Source organism: Protopterus annectens, chromosome 15.part0 (assembly GCF_019279795.1).
Source record: "Protopterus annectens isolate FY-2018-M chromosome 15.part0, PAN1.0, whole genome shotgun sequence".
Lineage (NCBI taxonomy): Eukaryota > Metazoa > Chordata > Ceratodontiformes > Protopteridae > Protopterus > Protopterus annectens.
In genome coordinates, this window is record NC_056749.1 from 474575089 (window position 1) to 474590896 (window position 15808).

The 15808-nt window shown below is 40.5% G+C and overlaps 1 protein-coding gene across 4 annotated transcripts in view; it reads right to left on the reverse strand.

Annotated features, from left to right (window-relative positions):
• COL4A5 (collagen type IV alpha 5 chain) overlaps nt 1-15808 on the reverse strand; it is a 3591008-nt gene that overhangs the window by 3312248 nt on the left and 262952 nt on the right. The window lies entirely within an intron of this gene.

The window sequence follows — 15808 nt, forward strand, 5'->3', positions numbered from 1 at the left end:
ATGGTTAAGACATTATATTTGCCAGTAAATGGGCTTCAGGACAAAATAGGTTAGATTTATTAGAATATCGAGATAAATCTAATCAAGACATTGGTGCCATCAGATTTGTTACTATATTTGGATGAAATATTAATGTGATCAGGGACATTAATAATCGAAACTGTAATATATTATTAGCTAATGATGAACTTTCTAGGATTCTTAGTTCTAGGTGTCAGTTTTCCTATCGCAAGGGCCGTATTCTTGGGTCTTATTTTAACCAATATAAATATGGTAGTGGTATTAAATCTTCCAGTCAGCAACTGACACTTACTGGGGATAGAATAATTGGCCTCTTTCCTTGTAGTCATTGTTCTTTTTGCAAATTTATGTTTAAATCAAAATTTTCAAGCAAGCAAGGTTGATGATATAAACTTTTTGCCAATAGTAGTACAGATTGGTTAATCTATCTAGTAACTTGCTCTTACTCGGCTTTTTACATAAGCCAAACTTCTCGCCCACTTTGCATACGTATGTCTGAATACTTTAGTGATATACGGAATAAACGGTTATCGAATGCTCTTTATAGACATTCTGTTTCTCATAGCTCCACTAGATTTAATTTTATGGTAATAGACAAAATTCAGGGAGATAGGACAAATAAATCAGGTTGGCATGCTCTTAATAAGAAAGAAAGGAGTTGGATCATTAAGTCAGGTGGATTATTTTCTCCAGGTCTTAATGACCACTTGTAAATAATTTTAGGGAATTGGTGCAATAGAAATGTGTTAATTGGTTAGGAAGTGTGTGTGTGTGTGTGTGTGTGTGTGTGTGTGTGTGTGTGTGTGTGTGTATCTGCATTTGTGTTTTTGTCACTGAGGAAGGCAGTTTTGCTGAAACCGGTCTGATTGTTTTGGTGTTGCCACTTCAATAAATATATTATATTGCTCACTTGTTGGTGTTGGCCTCTCTTTTTTGGTTTGAGTTGTGCTTTTTGGCTGGTTGCACCACCAGTACTCGCGGGTCTGCTTTTTTGAATTTTAAGTTTAAACTCCAGAAAAGTACAATTACAGTCAAATATATTCAGGGCAATTGGGCTGTAAGCTTAATATAAACAGATAAACCTACAGTTATAACTCTGAAGTTGTACCTCATTACGAGGAACGTTCCTAATTTGGGGTCTTAAAAAGTTCATGTTCTTCGAAGTTCCACATTAAAAGGGTTTGTCACACACTCAGTGTTAACAGTTTTTAACTGATATCCATGGTAAATAGAGCTGAATCATATTAATTCATTAAAAAAAGAAGTTATGTACTCACTATAACATTCCATGTTTGTAGTCCATCTCGCCCTTCATTCTTACATATGGGTTCAGAGCCGATCCTTGGCTCCGACTCGGCCTATTACAAAGCTCAGAGTCTTCTAGTTGGCTCGTGGCTAGGTAGGTATTCCATGGTGCACCAGTATAATCCCCAGATCTTGTTTGCTGCTAAACTATAGAAAGACAGAACAAAAACTATCCAGAAAGAACAACAATAATAAAAGGTCTCCACCTGTTATGGAAATTTTTTCTGTCTCCAGATCCTTCCAGGACGGGTGTAGGAGGGTGGGTTCGTAAGAATGAAGGGCGAGATGGACTACAAACATGGAGCGTTATGGTGAGCACATAACATCTTTATGTTCTGTAGTCCTATCTCGCCTTTATTCTTACATATGGGACAGCTTCCCTAGTGCCTTATTCTTGGGTAGCTCACGGAAAAATACTCCTGAGAACCGTGGAACCAAAGAAGGCTCTACCCTTAGAGGTCAAGTCCAATTTGTAATGAGTAATAAAGGTGTGAGGGGTAGCCTAGACTGCTGCTGCACAAATATTATCAATTGGAACCCTGGCTTGAAAGGCTGCAGAAGTAGACTGGGATCTTGCAGAATGAGCCTTAATCTTGAACGGTAAAGGCTTTCCATCAGAAGAATAAATGTACGATATACAACTGGAAATTCAATTCAAAAGGGTCACTTTGGAAACTGAGAGACCTAATCTGGAGTCAGAGAAGGATACAATTGGTCTGACTTCCTAAATTCCTTGGTCTGATGTAGACAGAACCATAATCGTCTGTGAATGTCCAGCTGATGAAATCTGTATTCTACTGCACTGGAATGATTAGGAAAGAACACCGGCAGCTCTATAGTTTGGTTCAAGTTTTTATGAGAGCACACCTTAGGGACAAAAGATGAATTTGTACAAAAAGATAATCTACCTTTGTGGAAAATCAAATAAGGGGGCTTGATAGACAGTACTTGTAACTCTGATACTCATCTAGCAGATGTGATGGCCACCAGAAACAAAGTCTTCCAAGACAGAAAGTTCAGCGAACACAAATGAGCAGGTTCAAAGAATGGAGACGTTAATTTGGATAGGACGAAGTTTAGACCCCATGAAGCTACTGGTTCCTGAAAGGGAGGTCTCAGCAAAGTAGCTCCTTTAAGGAAGGTTTTAAACAATCTGTGTGACATCAGATTAGACTCATGTTGACCCAAATGAAAATTTGATATTGCTGCCAACTGAACCCTAATTGTGGTAGCAGCAGAACCCTGGTAAAAAGGTTCTTATAAAAACTCTAAAACCACTGGAATGGATGCGGTGTAAGGGTCAACATTCCTTTCCTCCGCCCAGATAGAAAACCTTCTCCATTTACTGGTGTATAAATTTGTAGTGGAGGGTTTGTGAGAAGATGTGAGAATGTGGGTCACAGCGGGTGAAAAATCATGAAGCCTGACTAGGGATGGAACTGGAGCAGCCAAGCTGTCAAATTGAGGGTGTGGAGGCTGGGGTGAAGAGTGCCTGACATGTGCATCAAGAGATCTGGCACTGGGTCCAGAGTCCATGGATCTTCTAGTAGATGAGGCCAGAGAAAGGGAACCAAACCTGACGAGGCCAGTAAGGTGTAATGAGAATCAGTTTGCTTCCCAACAGTTTCGCTTTCTGAATCACCTTGGATATGAGAGGAAAGGGGGGAAAGGCATAAAGGAGACCCAGGGGCCAATCATGAACAAATGTATCTCTCGATGACGCCCCTGGAGGGGGGGATAAGGGAAAGGTAGCTGCTGCATTTGGAGTTGATCGGAATGGCGAAAAGATCAGAGCAAGGCTGTCCCCATTTGCTGAAAATCTGTTCCGCTATTTCCTGCTTCAGAGATCACTCCTGAGGCATCAAGATTGCCTGACTGAGTTTGTCGGCTATTATGTTGGTAGTCCCTGGGATGTGCGTTGCCACTAGAAAGCACTGGGAAGATATTGCCCATTTCCAAACACGAATAGCCTCTCGACAAAGGGAGTAAGATCTGGTCCCGCCTTGTTTGTTGAGATACCATACTACTGACATGCTGTCTGACTGTATTGCTATCGTCCCAAGAGGAAGAAGGTTGTGGAGTGCTTGCAACACCAGAAGCACCACCCTCATCTCTAGAACATTGATATGCAGGTGAACCTCATGATCTTGCCACGTGTCTTGGACAGTCCTGCCTAGATAATGCCCCCCCACATCCTATCTGTGAGGCATCTGTGGTCACAGTAGAAATAGGTTGGAGAGGAAGGAATGGGGTGTCTATCGTTAGTTGGTTGGGTTGGATCCACCAATGGAGGTCCTTCTTGCAGGACTCTGTTAAAATGATGTGGTGGGATAGAGGCAGTTGTTGAAAGGACCACTGGGATGATAGGAGCCATTGAAGAATCTGCATGTGCAATCTGGCAAGAGGGACTAGCAATATGGTGGAGGCCATGGTCCCTAAGAGTTTCAGCACTGTCTTTGCCTTGACTTTCCGGTGAGGGAGTAGACGAAGGACTTGCATGAGGTTCTGTGCTCTTTCTGCTGGAAGACGAGCTAACATGGCGACTGTGTCTATTTCTGCACCTATAAAAGTCACAACTTGAGAGGGCAATAAGGCAGACTTTTCCCAATTTATAGTAATCCCCAACTGGGCACAAAGTTGAATAGTGGAGTCTCTGGTTTGAAGAAGTAGATGCCTGGTGGAGGCGGTCAGGAGCCAGTCGTCCAGGTACAGAAACACTTGGAATCCTAGATGTCTCAGGTGAGCTGTCACTACTGCCATACACTTGGTGAACACCCGGGGGCTGTGGTGAGACCAAAGGGCAGAGCACGAAACTGGTAGTTACTGGCTCCCAGCCGAAAGTGTAGATTGCTCCTCGGTGCTCTGTCAATTTTGTATGTGATAGTACGCATCTTGGAGGTCTATTGAGCGCATCCAAGTGTCTTTCCCTAATAGAGGGAGTATAGACTGCAGTGTCACCATCCGGAACTTGTCCTTTACGGATTTGTTTAATTTGCTGAGGTTCAAGATGGGCCTCCAGTCCCCTGTACATTTTGGCACTAAAAAGAATCTGGAGTAAGTTCCGAATCCTACCTAGTCTGCGGGGACAGTTTGGATGACTCTATTTGTGAGCAACTTGTTCACTTCTACAGTTGCTTGACCCCTGTGATTGGGTGGAACATCTGGGATCCTCTTGGGAACATGAGGTTGAACAGAAAAGGGTATGGAATAACCTCTGGTGATAAATCTTTATACCCATTTGTTTCAGGTGATGCTTAGCCAGGCTTCTGGATACAAAGAAATGCGACCCCTGACTGGGTCCAGAGAAGCACAGCTGGGCCCCACATTAGGAGCGCTGGTAGAGTCGGCCTCGAAACGAATCATGGCCTCCCTGGTTTTGCGGTCCACCCCTGCCTCTAGGACATCTACCATTTGCTCCTCCTCCTCTGCCTCTGAAGGAGGAGTCATGGAAAAACTCTGAAACTTCTTGAACCACATTTTACCACCTCTCTGACCCTTGGGGTATGCTCTAGAAAGGACGGTAAAACGTACTCCCATGGCAGACAGCATTTTCCCTTCTTGCTCACACCTGGTGAGTGTGTCTTTTACCTTGGCTCCAAACAAGGAAGAACCATCAAAGGGGGCATTGGTAAAGGAAGACTTGAACGGCTCCATAAAATTACACAAGTGCATCCAGGAGTGCCTCCTAAGGGAACCTCCTCAACCCGCTGCCTTGCTCGCTTCATCGGCTGCATAAGAAATCAGCCTCATGAAGGAGTTAACAATGGAATTCAAGGTGGACAACTGAGCAGACACCTTATTAGGGAATCCTTCAGTAGATGAACCTTGTAAAGTCTCTCCCAACTCCTTAAGGAGATCTCTCTGAAGCCTTGTAAAATGTGTTAGGTAGTTCAGCGATCTGCGAGTGAATGCCATTGATGAAAAGATATGCTTCCTGTATCTGCCCATTGTTCGAGACTCCTTGTTCGGCGGATGGACAGATGAAGAAGTCTCTGCTAGTTCCTTCTTAGTGGCCACCGCCACCGCCATGGTATCTACAGGAATGCCCCTGAACAAAAATTCCTTCTCCTTGGGGGCTGTCAAACAATTATTAGGTCTCCTGGGGACTGGCTCCATGGCATCAGGAGTCTCCCACACCTTTTGACTAACAAGGTCTAGAAGTTTGTCGAAAGGTGGAGACACCCAAGAGGCTGAAGGTTGAGACCTGAAAGCCTTCAGGTACACAGACTCCTCATCAGAAGGGGTAACAGTGGACCAGCCGCACCTCTGCTTAAAGATATCTAAGATGTCTACAAAGGAGACATCATCAGAGGACAACTTAGGGGACCCTTCTGACTCCTCGAGGTTGGTGTTGGAGGTAAGAGACTCATCCTGGGAGTCTACATGGTTCCTCTTGCATGTCCTCTTCCGAGGAGGCTCCTCAGAAGGATATTCCAAGGAGGTCTCGGAAGAGTGGGGGCCACCAGCTGGGGACTCCTGAGGCTGCGGGTCTCTGCTGTCGAGAGAGGGAGTAGGTGCTGAGATGGAGGTCTGTGCCCGAGGGGGAAGAGTGTCGGTACCCCTGGGTGGAGCTGATGAGCGGGACAGCACACTCTGCATCATCTCGAAGGCAGACCTCTCTGGTTCCGAAGACCTCCTCGGCTCTGAGGAGACAGAGAAAGTCATCGGCTCCAGAGCCATCAGTTCCGAGATAAAGGTAGGATCTGAGCTCACCCTAGCCGATGCACCAAGAGGGAGACTCGGAATTAAAGAGGTCTGGGTCCAAGTGTCCCTGTTGGGGCCAGCTGGGGAAGTTCGGCTCCTAGACACCCCAAATGGCACCGAAGGTGTCGGAGCGGAACTTGGCTCTGAGACAGCCTCGGGGGAGCTGGAACCGAGGGTTCCACAACCAGTGGTACAGAACACTTTGGCTCTGAAAGCCCAGCATGGCTCGGAGGAGGAACCACAGCAGGGGAAACAGACTCAAGTGACTCTGGGACCAACTGGGTCGGAGCCAACAGCATTTTTGGCAAGACAGATGACTTCAGGAGTCTCAGCACTACTCTCTCCATATCTTCTTCTGATAGGCTCCTGGAAGATCTGGAAAACAGTGTGAGAGATCTGGACCTCTGTAAAATAGGTGACCTTAAAGTTGGGGAGACCAGCAATGGATCTCTGGACCAGCTCCAATGATTGCTATCAGCAGTCTGCTCCGAAATGCATGGGGCTGACACTGGAGTCATAGAATCAACACCCTCGATCGGTTCCAATATCAGTGGAGCCAAGGAGGGAGGAGTCTTGTCTGGTTTAGAAAGTTTTGGAGGCGGTTCTGAAGCACCGGATGGCGCCAGGGAATGCCTCTTGGAAGGTTTAGCCTTTTCATTTTTAGATGCAGGAGATTTGGAGAAAGAAGACAAACTGGCTAAGTCTTCCTCGAAAGAAGGCTTGAGGAGACCTTTTAATATTAGTTTATTCTTCCGCTCCTGTAAGGCCGTGGAGCTGAAAGAATGGCAAAACAAACAGGTTTCTTGCAAATGGATGGCTCCGAGGCAATACACATAATTACTGTGGCCATCGGTAATTAACATTTTCTGAGAGCATTTAACACATTTCTTAAACCCCAAAGGTTTATGATCTTTTTCCTCTTTACACATGGTACTGGAGAAGCAGCAAAAATGACACAACCCAAACACAACGAGGACTAGGTCCTCTAACTTAAACGGGCCTAGCCCTTACCACACTAACACTCACACACCACGAGGACTAGGTCCTCTAACACAAATGGGCCTAGCCCTGGGCAGAGAAAGAGAGAAACTAGGTCCTCTAACTTAAACAGACCTAGAAAAGAGAAGACTAAAGGTCAGAAACTACCAAATATACTGCACACACGCACAAAGTATGAACCAGAAATTGTCCAAATGTCTCAGAGGAAACTATACTCAAATTCTACGTCATAGAACAAAAAAGGGTCGGAAATATCAAAGAATCCTTGTCAACTAAATAGCTAAATATCCGACTAATATCTAGGCAGAAAAGGTCTAATGCTAACTCTCTAATACTAATAAACACCGCACACTAATAAACACTGTACACAGAAAAGGTTAAATTGAGCGCAAACGCACACCTTAATAGTAAGCACTAATATCTAAGTAATAACTATTAAACTACCAAACTCTCTACACTAATAAGCACAGCAAATAACAACAAGGAGCAAAATCACCAGTTAAATAGAAAAAACTGGCACACAGGATACCAAAGAGCACAACAAGGCCAACGGCCAACCAGTTCAACAATAAGTATCTAAAGTAAAGAAAGAAAACACTTCATCAAGACTGAAACTACTCTAACGACTGATAAACACTAGCAAAAGCTATACAACTAGAAGGTTAAACTGCAATACAGTAAAAATATTAAAAAGTGTTAAACTTAGCCACGGCCTAAAAGAAGCACATCTGAACTTGTCGACGTGGCAAACGAGATCTGGGATTATACTGGCGCACCATGGGATACCTACCTAGCCATGAGCCAACTAGGAGACTTTGAGCTTTGTAATAGGCAGAGTCAGAGCCGAGGATCGGTTCCAAACCCATATGTAAGAGTGAAGGTGAGATAGGACTACAGAACATTAACTATTATATAAGTAAAAATGCCACACTTTAACTGTGTTGTGAGCTCCCAAGTTGAAGTTGTAAGTAAGCTGTTAGTAGGTGTTCCATATTTGCCCATTAGTTCCACATTATGACAAGTAGTATTCCTCATTCTGAAGATGGAAGGTTAAGAGCTATGCCTACAGTTGCTTACTTTTGCAATTACTTATTAAATATTCTTCACACTCATTCTTAGAAATGATAGTCACATCTTGGAGAAGACATGCTAAAACTATTCCAGCTTTGAGATGCTATACAATTTCTTTCTTTCCTTGAGGGGGAAGTAACAGTTAGAGTTATGAAATAGTAATATGGAAAGTACATAGAATCATGTTTGAAACGTCCATAGTTTTTGCATTCATTAAGCAAACTAAGCACGCAAAAAAACATAATTCATCATAGTATACTGAAGACAGTCAGTCATTAACTTAGCTAATCTCACTCTCCTATATGCACCTACATCATTCACAAAAATAGCTTTCTTGCTGGACTGCAGAGACATTAACCTGGCTGATCAATGACAGTGTGTTGTCCTAACAGATGGTTCAGACGACCATAAGGTCAAGGACTGTGAACTATTCAAAAAAGAGCTGATGCACAATGTAGGAGACAAAACAGTTTATTAAAACTGGCTTTCATGTCTAGCACTATCTCAGATGATCTAAGGCAGTAATAATCTTAGCACTGCACAATAAACTATTTGGTCTCTTACAATGTATGAGTTAGATTTTATAATAATTTTAAATTTGGTTCTAGAGTTTGGAGTAAGAGTTGGGGCATCTACAACCCACAAGAACCAGCAAAAAACAGCTCATTCAACATAGGAATTAACAAGGGAGAAAGTACCACAACAATGGATGCTATCTAAACAAAAGTTATGTACTTACCATAAAGATAGATATATGTTGTCTGATTTTCATCTGGTTCAACTGTGGGTTGTCAGATCCAACGGATCTGACCAATGCACCAATCTTGAAGCTCTTCAGTTCCAGGGCTCGGACTCCTCCCTTACCCATAATTCCTCTGGTTTCCACTTTACTTTCTCAGATTAAGTTTGTCCCCTGATAAAATAATAAACCAAACACAAACAACATAAGCAAGTAACTTATGCTAGTGAAATAACTCTTACTTTGGTTCATTTCTAAATGATATGACAAAAGCCATGACATGGTTATAGAACACTGATGGCTTACTGACATGGAATGCCAAAGTCAACAAGCCCTTGGAGTCTCATTTGTGACAATTTGGCAAAGGTCAGGAGGAAGGAATGTTGAAACAGATGAAAATTAGACAACATTGATCTATCGTTATGGTAAGTACATAACATTTTTTATCCAGCGTTGTCTATTTTTGTTCAATTTAGCTGTGAGACAGATTCCCAAGGGTGGTTATCAAGGAAGGACATTCCTGAGAATGGTGGAGCAAGACTTAACTCATTAACCCCGACTACCGTCTCATGGAGCCTCTGTGCTTAACACCGAGTATGCTGTGAAACGGTAGTAATTACATGCTATTAGACCCGAGTGCCTTCTCCCAGCGTATGTACGTTTGCAGGCATATTATAGCTCCAGTGTTGAATTTTAAGTTGAAAAAGTAACTGAACTTTGTCAGTTACCTCGTCAACTTAAGTTTCAGCATGGAGTTTTGTGGTCTTCGTATTTGACTTTATTTAGAAAATGAGCTTGCAATGCAGCCTGTATCTGCGTCTCAACAGCAAGCCGATTTTCATTAAGCAACTGTGGCAGCCAATGAGAGTCAACTATTTATTTACACACACCCCCGATACACACTGTTCTGTCCAAATAAATAGAGGGTAGTACAGTAGATATTCCCTTTCTTTTTCTGCATTTTGTAGAATTATCTACTGTATTCCTCTATTTATTGAGCCGTTCCTGTACCATTAGAAAGCTGCAATGGAGATCCAAGCGTGTTCCTGAGAAGACCCTAACTTCAGCCACCAATTTCCACGACCGAGCCTGCCTAAGTCCTCATTATGGTAAGATGATTTTCATTACATACGTAATTTCCGAGCACTCCTGAAAACCTTGGAGTTTATCTAATAGCCAAAACCTGTTAATGTTTTACCAGCCAAAATTTGTAATAAGAAAAGTTACAAATCAACCAGCTTTCTCGCTTAGAGGTGTGATTCCGGGGGAAAAAAAAAAAAAGAAAAGCAAGTAATTATTATGCCGCCTTCTCGATGCAGTCAGAAATACTGTGCCAAGTGTAATGTATGACGGGTTTTACACTTTGCATCTTGCCTGTACTGAACTACTTTTTTTTTTTTTAACATGATGAGGGACAGCCATAAGAGAAGGTAATCTCTAAGCAAAAGTGACAGCAGTTACAAAGAGTGAGGCAGCAAGCAAAGGGCACACGGTTGTTAGTTGTGCATGTGAGCGGAGAGTAGCGTATGCAAAAACTGACTGGGAAAATTTTATTTACTGTTTGTTGCTTGTCGGTTTGGAAATCGCTGGTGTCTTACCACGTCGGCGAATAGAGAAAAGGTCAGTTGTGCATTTTCCCTCACTTCCTCCATCATCTGCAAGTTTGTGCAATCTACAGTAGGTAGTGGTGCAGTTTATGGTAGTTCGCTGTTCTCAACGGCAGTTGGTAATACAATGAGAGGGTGAAACACAGCTGCGATATTCAAAATCCAAAGAGTGCATATATCCATTTGGTTATTGTCAATAATTTAACACTGGTAAGCATTAAAGTGGTCCTAAATAATTACACCTAAGATTGCAGGAGCATTTCTGAGACATACTGTGAAGCCCTGCTTTTTTTTTAATGTATTCACACTGTTTTCTCTGTTAAAAACTTATATATTCACACATTATAGACATTGCAAAACATCTGTGATGTGTTACGATCTAAAGGACTTGTCTGCATTTTTAAATCTGAACCCTTAACTTTGGTCTCTACACTGAACGTAGCTATTCTGATTGGCTAACTGTTAACTAACTGATTAATTGTAAATTGTTTTCCTAAATATACTCTATTTTATTTTTACTTTACAGTTTGACTAATATGTTGCCAAAGTAGAAGAGCTCTGTTCAAACATTCCTATACTTTCTTTACCAGTGCTATGGTATTTAGTCCCTTTACTACAAATTTTTCTATTGTTATATTTTCATTATCAGTTTCTTAAAAATTGTTTGATCCAAGTTTCTGAAATTTAGTTTCAGAAATTAGATTATGCTGGCTCATAGTATGCTGAAAATTTGAACATGAAATAGTAAGGATGTGAAGTTATGAGCATTTGTTGAAAACAATTCAAAAACCTAGTTTCATGTTTTATCAGCTTTTTGGTGGAGATAATCTGCTAACAGTTTCTGTGGTAAAAGTTTTAATTTCTTTCTTGTTTACTTTTGTACTCTCCTGTTTTGAAGATATCCCCTTTATTTTCTTTATTTTTTGGGGTAAAGAATAAATGTGGCAGCCATGAAGAGGGATTTGAAGCAAGCTGGAAGGACCAGGAGATGATACATCAGGATTATGGGTGACTGGAGTATTTAGCATTAGGGACTATGGTTTGTGATTAGTGCTGTGGAGAAAATTGAACTTTTAGGTTTAGGGACAGGGAAGAAGGCTAGGGATTAGGTTTAATGAGTGAAGGCAAGTTTTGGGTTTAGAGAACAGCTGAAATGTATATTTCGGTGTCAGTGTTTTGGATAAGCAATACTAGACATTGCAGGGTTAGAGAATATGGTTAGGATGTCAGTGATAGTTTCAAGTTCAGTGAAAGAAAGGCAGGTTTATTTCCAGGAAGGGGCTAGGTGTAATACATTTATACTGCAGGGCTTGTGATTAGGTTTATAGAAGGATGATTAAATATTTTGTCTTCATGGTCTTATGAATGTATTCTTATCTATCCATTCAGGAAGTCCCTTTGCTGTTAACGGACAGTATTTATAGTCATTGCTCCAAGGCACGGAGGGAATTTGCTACAGCTGCACATAACCACAGCTTCGGCATGATTCATAGAGCAAGGTGCACTTAGGCACAAGCTGCTTACTCAGCTTACAAAAATCTTAGGCAAGTGAAATAATAGTATGATGTAAATGAGGAATGCCTGAAATCTGTGTGACAAAATTGTGTGAATGAGGTATTTTCCTGCCAGTTTGTGATTTCTAGCTGCTTTATGTCCCTCTGAGCCGTCCTTTTCATTGCAGCATCAATGCTGTCCCATAGCTTCTCCACTGTTTGACTGTCTTCACTGTGTTCCATGGCAAATCCAATTCTCAGTAAGATATAACTGCTGTACTACTTTGACGTAATTACTCTGGTCTTTGTCCTAACATATGGTAATGGCTCTATTACACCTGTACAAGGAATATGATGCATGTTTCAACAGATAATGTGATGCAATTTCCCACCTGCACATTCAGTGTTCGTTTATGAATTTTTCATTTTGGTGCTTGTACATACCAGTAAATGTTACTGAACAGTTGTTTCGGGGAAATCTTTCATTCTGGTGCCTGTGCATACATTATATTGAAGGGCTCGGGTGGGTGAATGTTTCATTTTGGTGGTTTACTATAGCAAAACTTACAGATGTTTCATTTGGGGAAGCATTTAATTTTGGACATTGTGCATAGCTCAACATTCTACTGAAGGGGTTTCTTGGGTGAACTGGTGGTTGCACATACTAGGAAATGTTACTGAAGACTTGTTGTGGAAACGTTTCATTTCAGATGCATGTATACCTGGACATAATTATGAAGATGTTGCTTGGGAAAATAATTCATTGTATCAGGGATGTGCTTGTGCATACATGGTCTCACTGCTGAAATGACTGCTGGGCCAATTTGTGTCATTTTGATGCCTGTGCACACAGAATGCAAACAACTGGAGGGGTTACTGGAGATATATAGAAAGTCAGTCTGCAAATTACATTGGGTTACATCACTTCTGCTTGTATTATTCTATTTGTGATTATACTGCGATAAAGGTTATCACTCGCTTGCAAAGTTATTTACCAAGTGACTACTGACAGGATGGAGCTACCATATTTTTTTGTTTATTTCTCCTGGCTTTGTCAGTCATGTGTGGAATTTAGGTGGGAGGAAGGCCTCATTAATACCTAATTGTTATAATATTTGACTGACTCAGATCTTCTCCTTACTGATGATAATGAGTCTGTGTTACATAACAGCTGCACAGGGTAATATAATGAATGCCTACTCAACAGGTTATGGGCAGCAGTTATCACCTGTGTCTCAGCATGCATACCTTTGCAGTAATGAAAGGAAGGTCATTATCACATAGCAATAGGTGCAGTTACAATATAGCAGTTAGTCATTATTACTTTTCTGGGAAAAGTCTCAGCTGCTGTCAGTGTTATTCACATAAGTAAAAGTCATTATCACTTTAATGAATGCAGAAGTCAGGTTGTATTTTTTCTCTGCTTGGAGTCATTGCAAGCAACCCCCTCCCCCTCATTCTTCATTGACTGCCTACCCTCCTAAACCCCTGATTTTTTTCTTGCTGTATATATGCATTATATGTGTGTGTGTGTATGTGTGTGTGTGTGTATATATATATATATATATATATATATATATATGTGTGTGTGCATATGTGTGTATATGGATATACATGTATGTGCATTGGTCACATACATATATATATATATATATATATATATATATATATATATATATATAGATATATATATAGATATATACATATATATATAGATATATAGATATATACATACATACATATATGTATAATTTTGGTGGTTGTGCGTATCTCAACATTTTCCTGAAGGGGTCATTTGGGTGAATGTTTCATTTAGGGACATGTGTATAACATGTAGTAATGAAGATGTTGGTAGGGGAAATAATTAATTTGTGTACCAGGGAAGTGCTTGTGCATACATGGTCAGACTGCTGAAGATTGTAATACAGATACAGTGTGACAAGTGTAGGTTATCTATAGCTCAGGTTTCAGCAATTGTTATTATAATTTTTTGTTTATGTATCCAGCTTTCAAGAATAATTTATTATCTGTTAACAATATGCACATACTGCATTGAGGAAAACTGATGGATCTTATTGTAACCAGAGTGATGGTCAGATGCGATAACTGGAATTATTACTTTTGTAACTAATTCTAACATGGATTAACCAGATAAGTTTGACATTTCTGCTTGTATTACTGTACGTCTGCTTATACTCATTAGTTGGGCATGTGTCCACGCTTTGTCAGTCATGGGTGGAAATTAGGTGGTAGGAGGAAGGGCTCAGTAACATTCAAGTGTTATACTATTTTGACTGAATTATAATGGCATTGTCATTTTGTGTGGTCTGATATAATTCCTTGACAGATATGGAAAACAGCAAACAGTCAACGGGCAGCTCACAAGGCCAGATGTTTACAGAATTGGTTCATGCATGGCTTGATGCACAGGGTCGGCGTTCACCTAACTGAGGAGGGCATTGTGTTGTTCTTGATTGGTTGAGAGGGTGGCCTAATGGTTAAGGTGTTTGCCTTACAATCACAAGTTGCAGTGCTTGAATCTCACAAGGGATAATTGCCTAGGATTAAAATGGCTCACAAGGGCAGTTAGCCTAGTACTAACCTATGAACCTATGACTGACCTCCACAATGGTGTGAGGAGAGCTATGCAGGATAAGTAACATGCAGTGTGTGAGAAGAATGGAAAACACCCATGACCAAGTAGGACCAGTATGGTAAGTAAAACTCTCTTATGAAATGTGTTCTGTAAAATATATTATTCTGAGTTTGTGCACATATGAAAGTTTGTTTTGGACTTAGGTTATGGAAATTATGATTTTTTTTTTCATATTTTGATAAATAACTTTGCAAGGGAGCATCTGAATGTGCTAAGTAACACCTCATTTTGAAGACAGTATTGATAGTTCTAACATGATAAAAGAATGGTGCATGTATGTTGGACACATGTGCAGATATCAAAGTTTGTTTGGGATTTAGGTTATGGAAATTATGATTTTTTTCATATTTTGGTAAATAACTTTGCAAGGGAGCATCTGAATGTACCAAGTAATATCTCATTTTGAAGAAAGTATTGCTGGTTCCAACATGGTAAAACAATTGTGCCTGTATGTTTGACACATGTGCAGATAGCAAAGTTTGTTTGGGACTTGGTTATGGAAATTATGATTTTTTTCATATTTTGGTAAATAACTTTGCAAGGGAGCATCTGAATGTGCCAAGTAATGTCTCATTTTGAAGACAGTATTGCTGGTTCTAACAGAGTAAAAGAATTGTGCCTGTATGTTTGACACATGTGCAGATATGAAAGTTTGTTTCAGACTTAGGTTATGGAAATTATGATTTTGTTTCATATTTTGGTAAATAACTTTACAAAGGAGCATCTGAATGTGCTAAGTAATACCTCCTTTTGAAAAGATTATTTATAGTTCTAACATGGTAAAAGAATGGTGCCTGTATGTTTTACTCATAGGCAGCTATCAACGTTTGTTTGGGACTTACGGTTATGGAAATTATGATTTTTTTTCATATTTTGGTAAATAACTTTGCAAGGGAGCATCTGAATGTGCCAAGTAATATCTCATTTTGAAGACAGTATTGCTGGTTCTAATATGGTAAAATAATTGTGCCTGTATGTTTGACACATGTGCAGATATCAAAGTTTGTTTCGGACTTAGGTTATGAAAATTATCATTTTTTTTCATATTTTGGTAAATAGCTTTGCAAGGGAGCATCTGAATGTGCTAAGTAATACCACATTTTGAAAAGATTATTTATAGTTCTAACATGGTAAAAGAATGGTACCTGTATGTTGTACTCATAGGCAGATATCAAAGTCTGTTTCAGACTTAGGTTATGGAAATTATGATTTT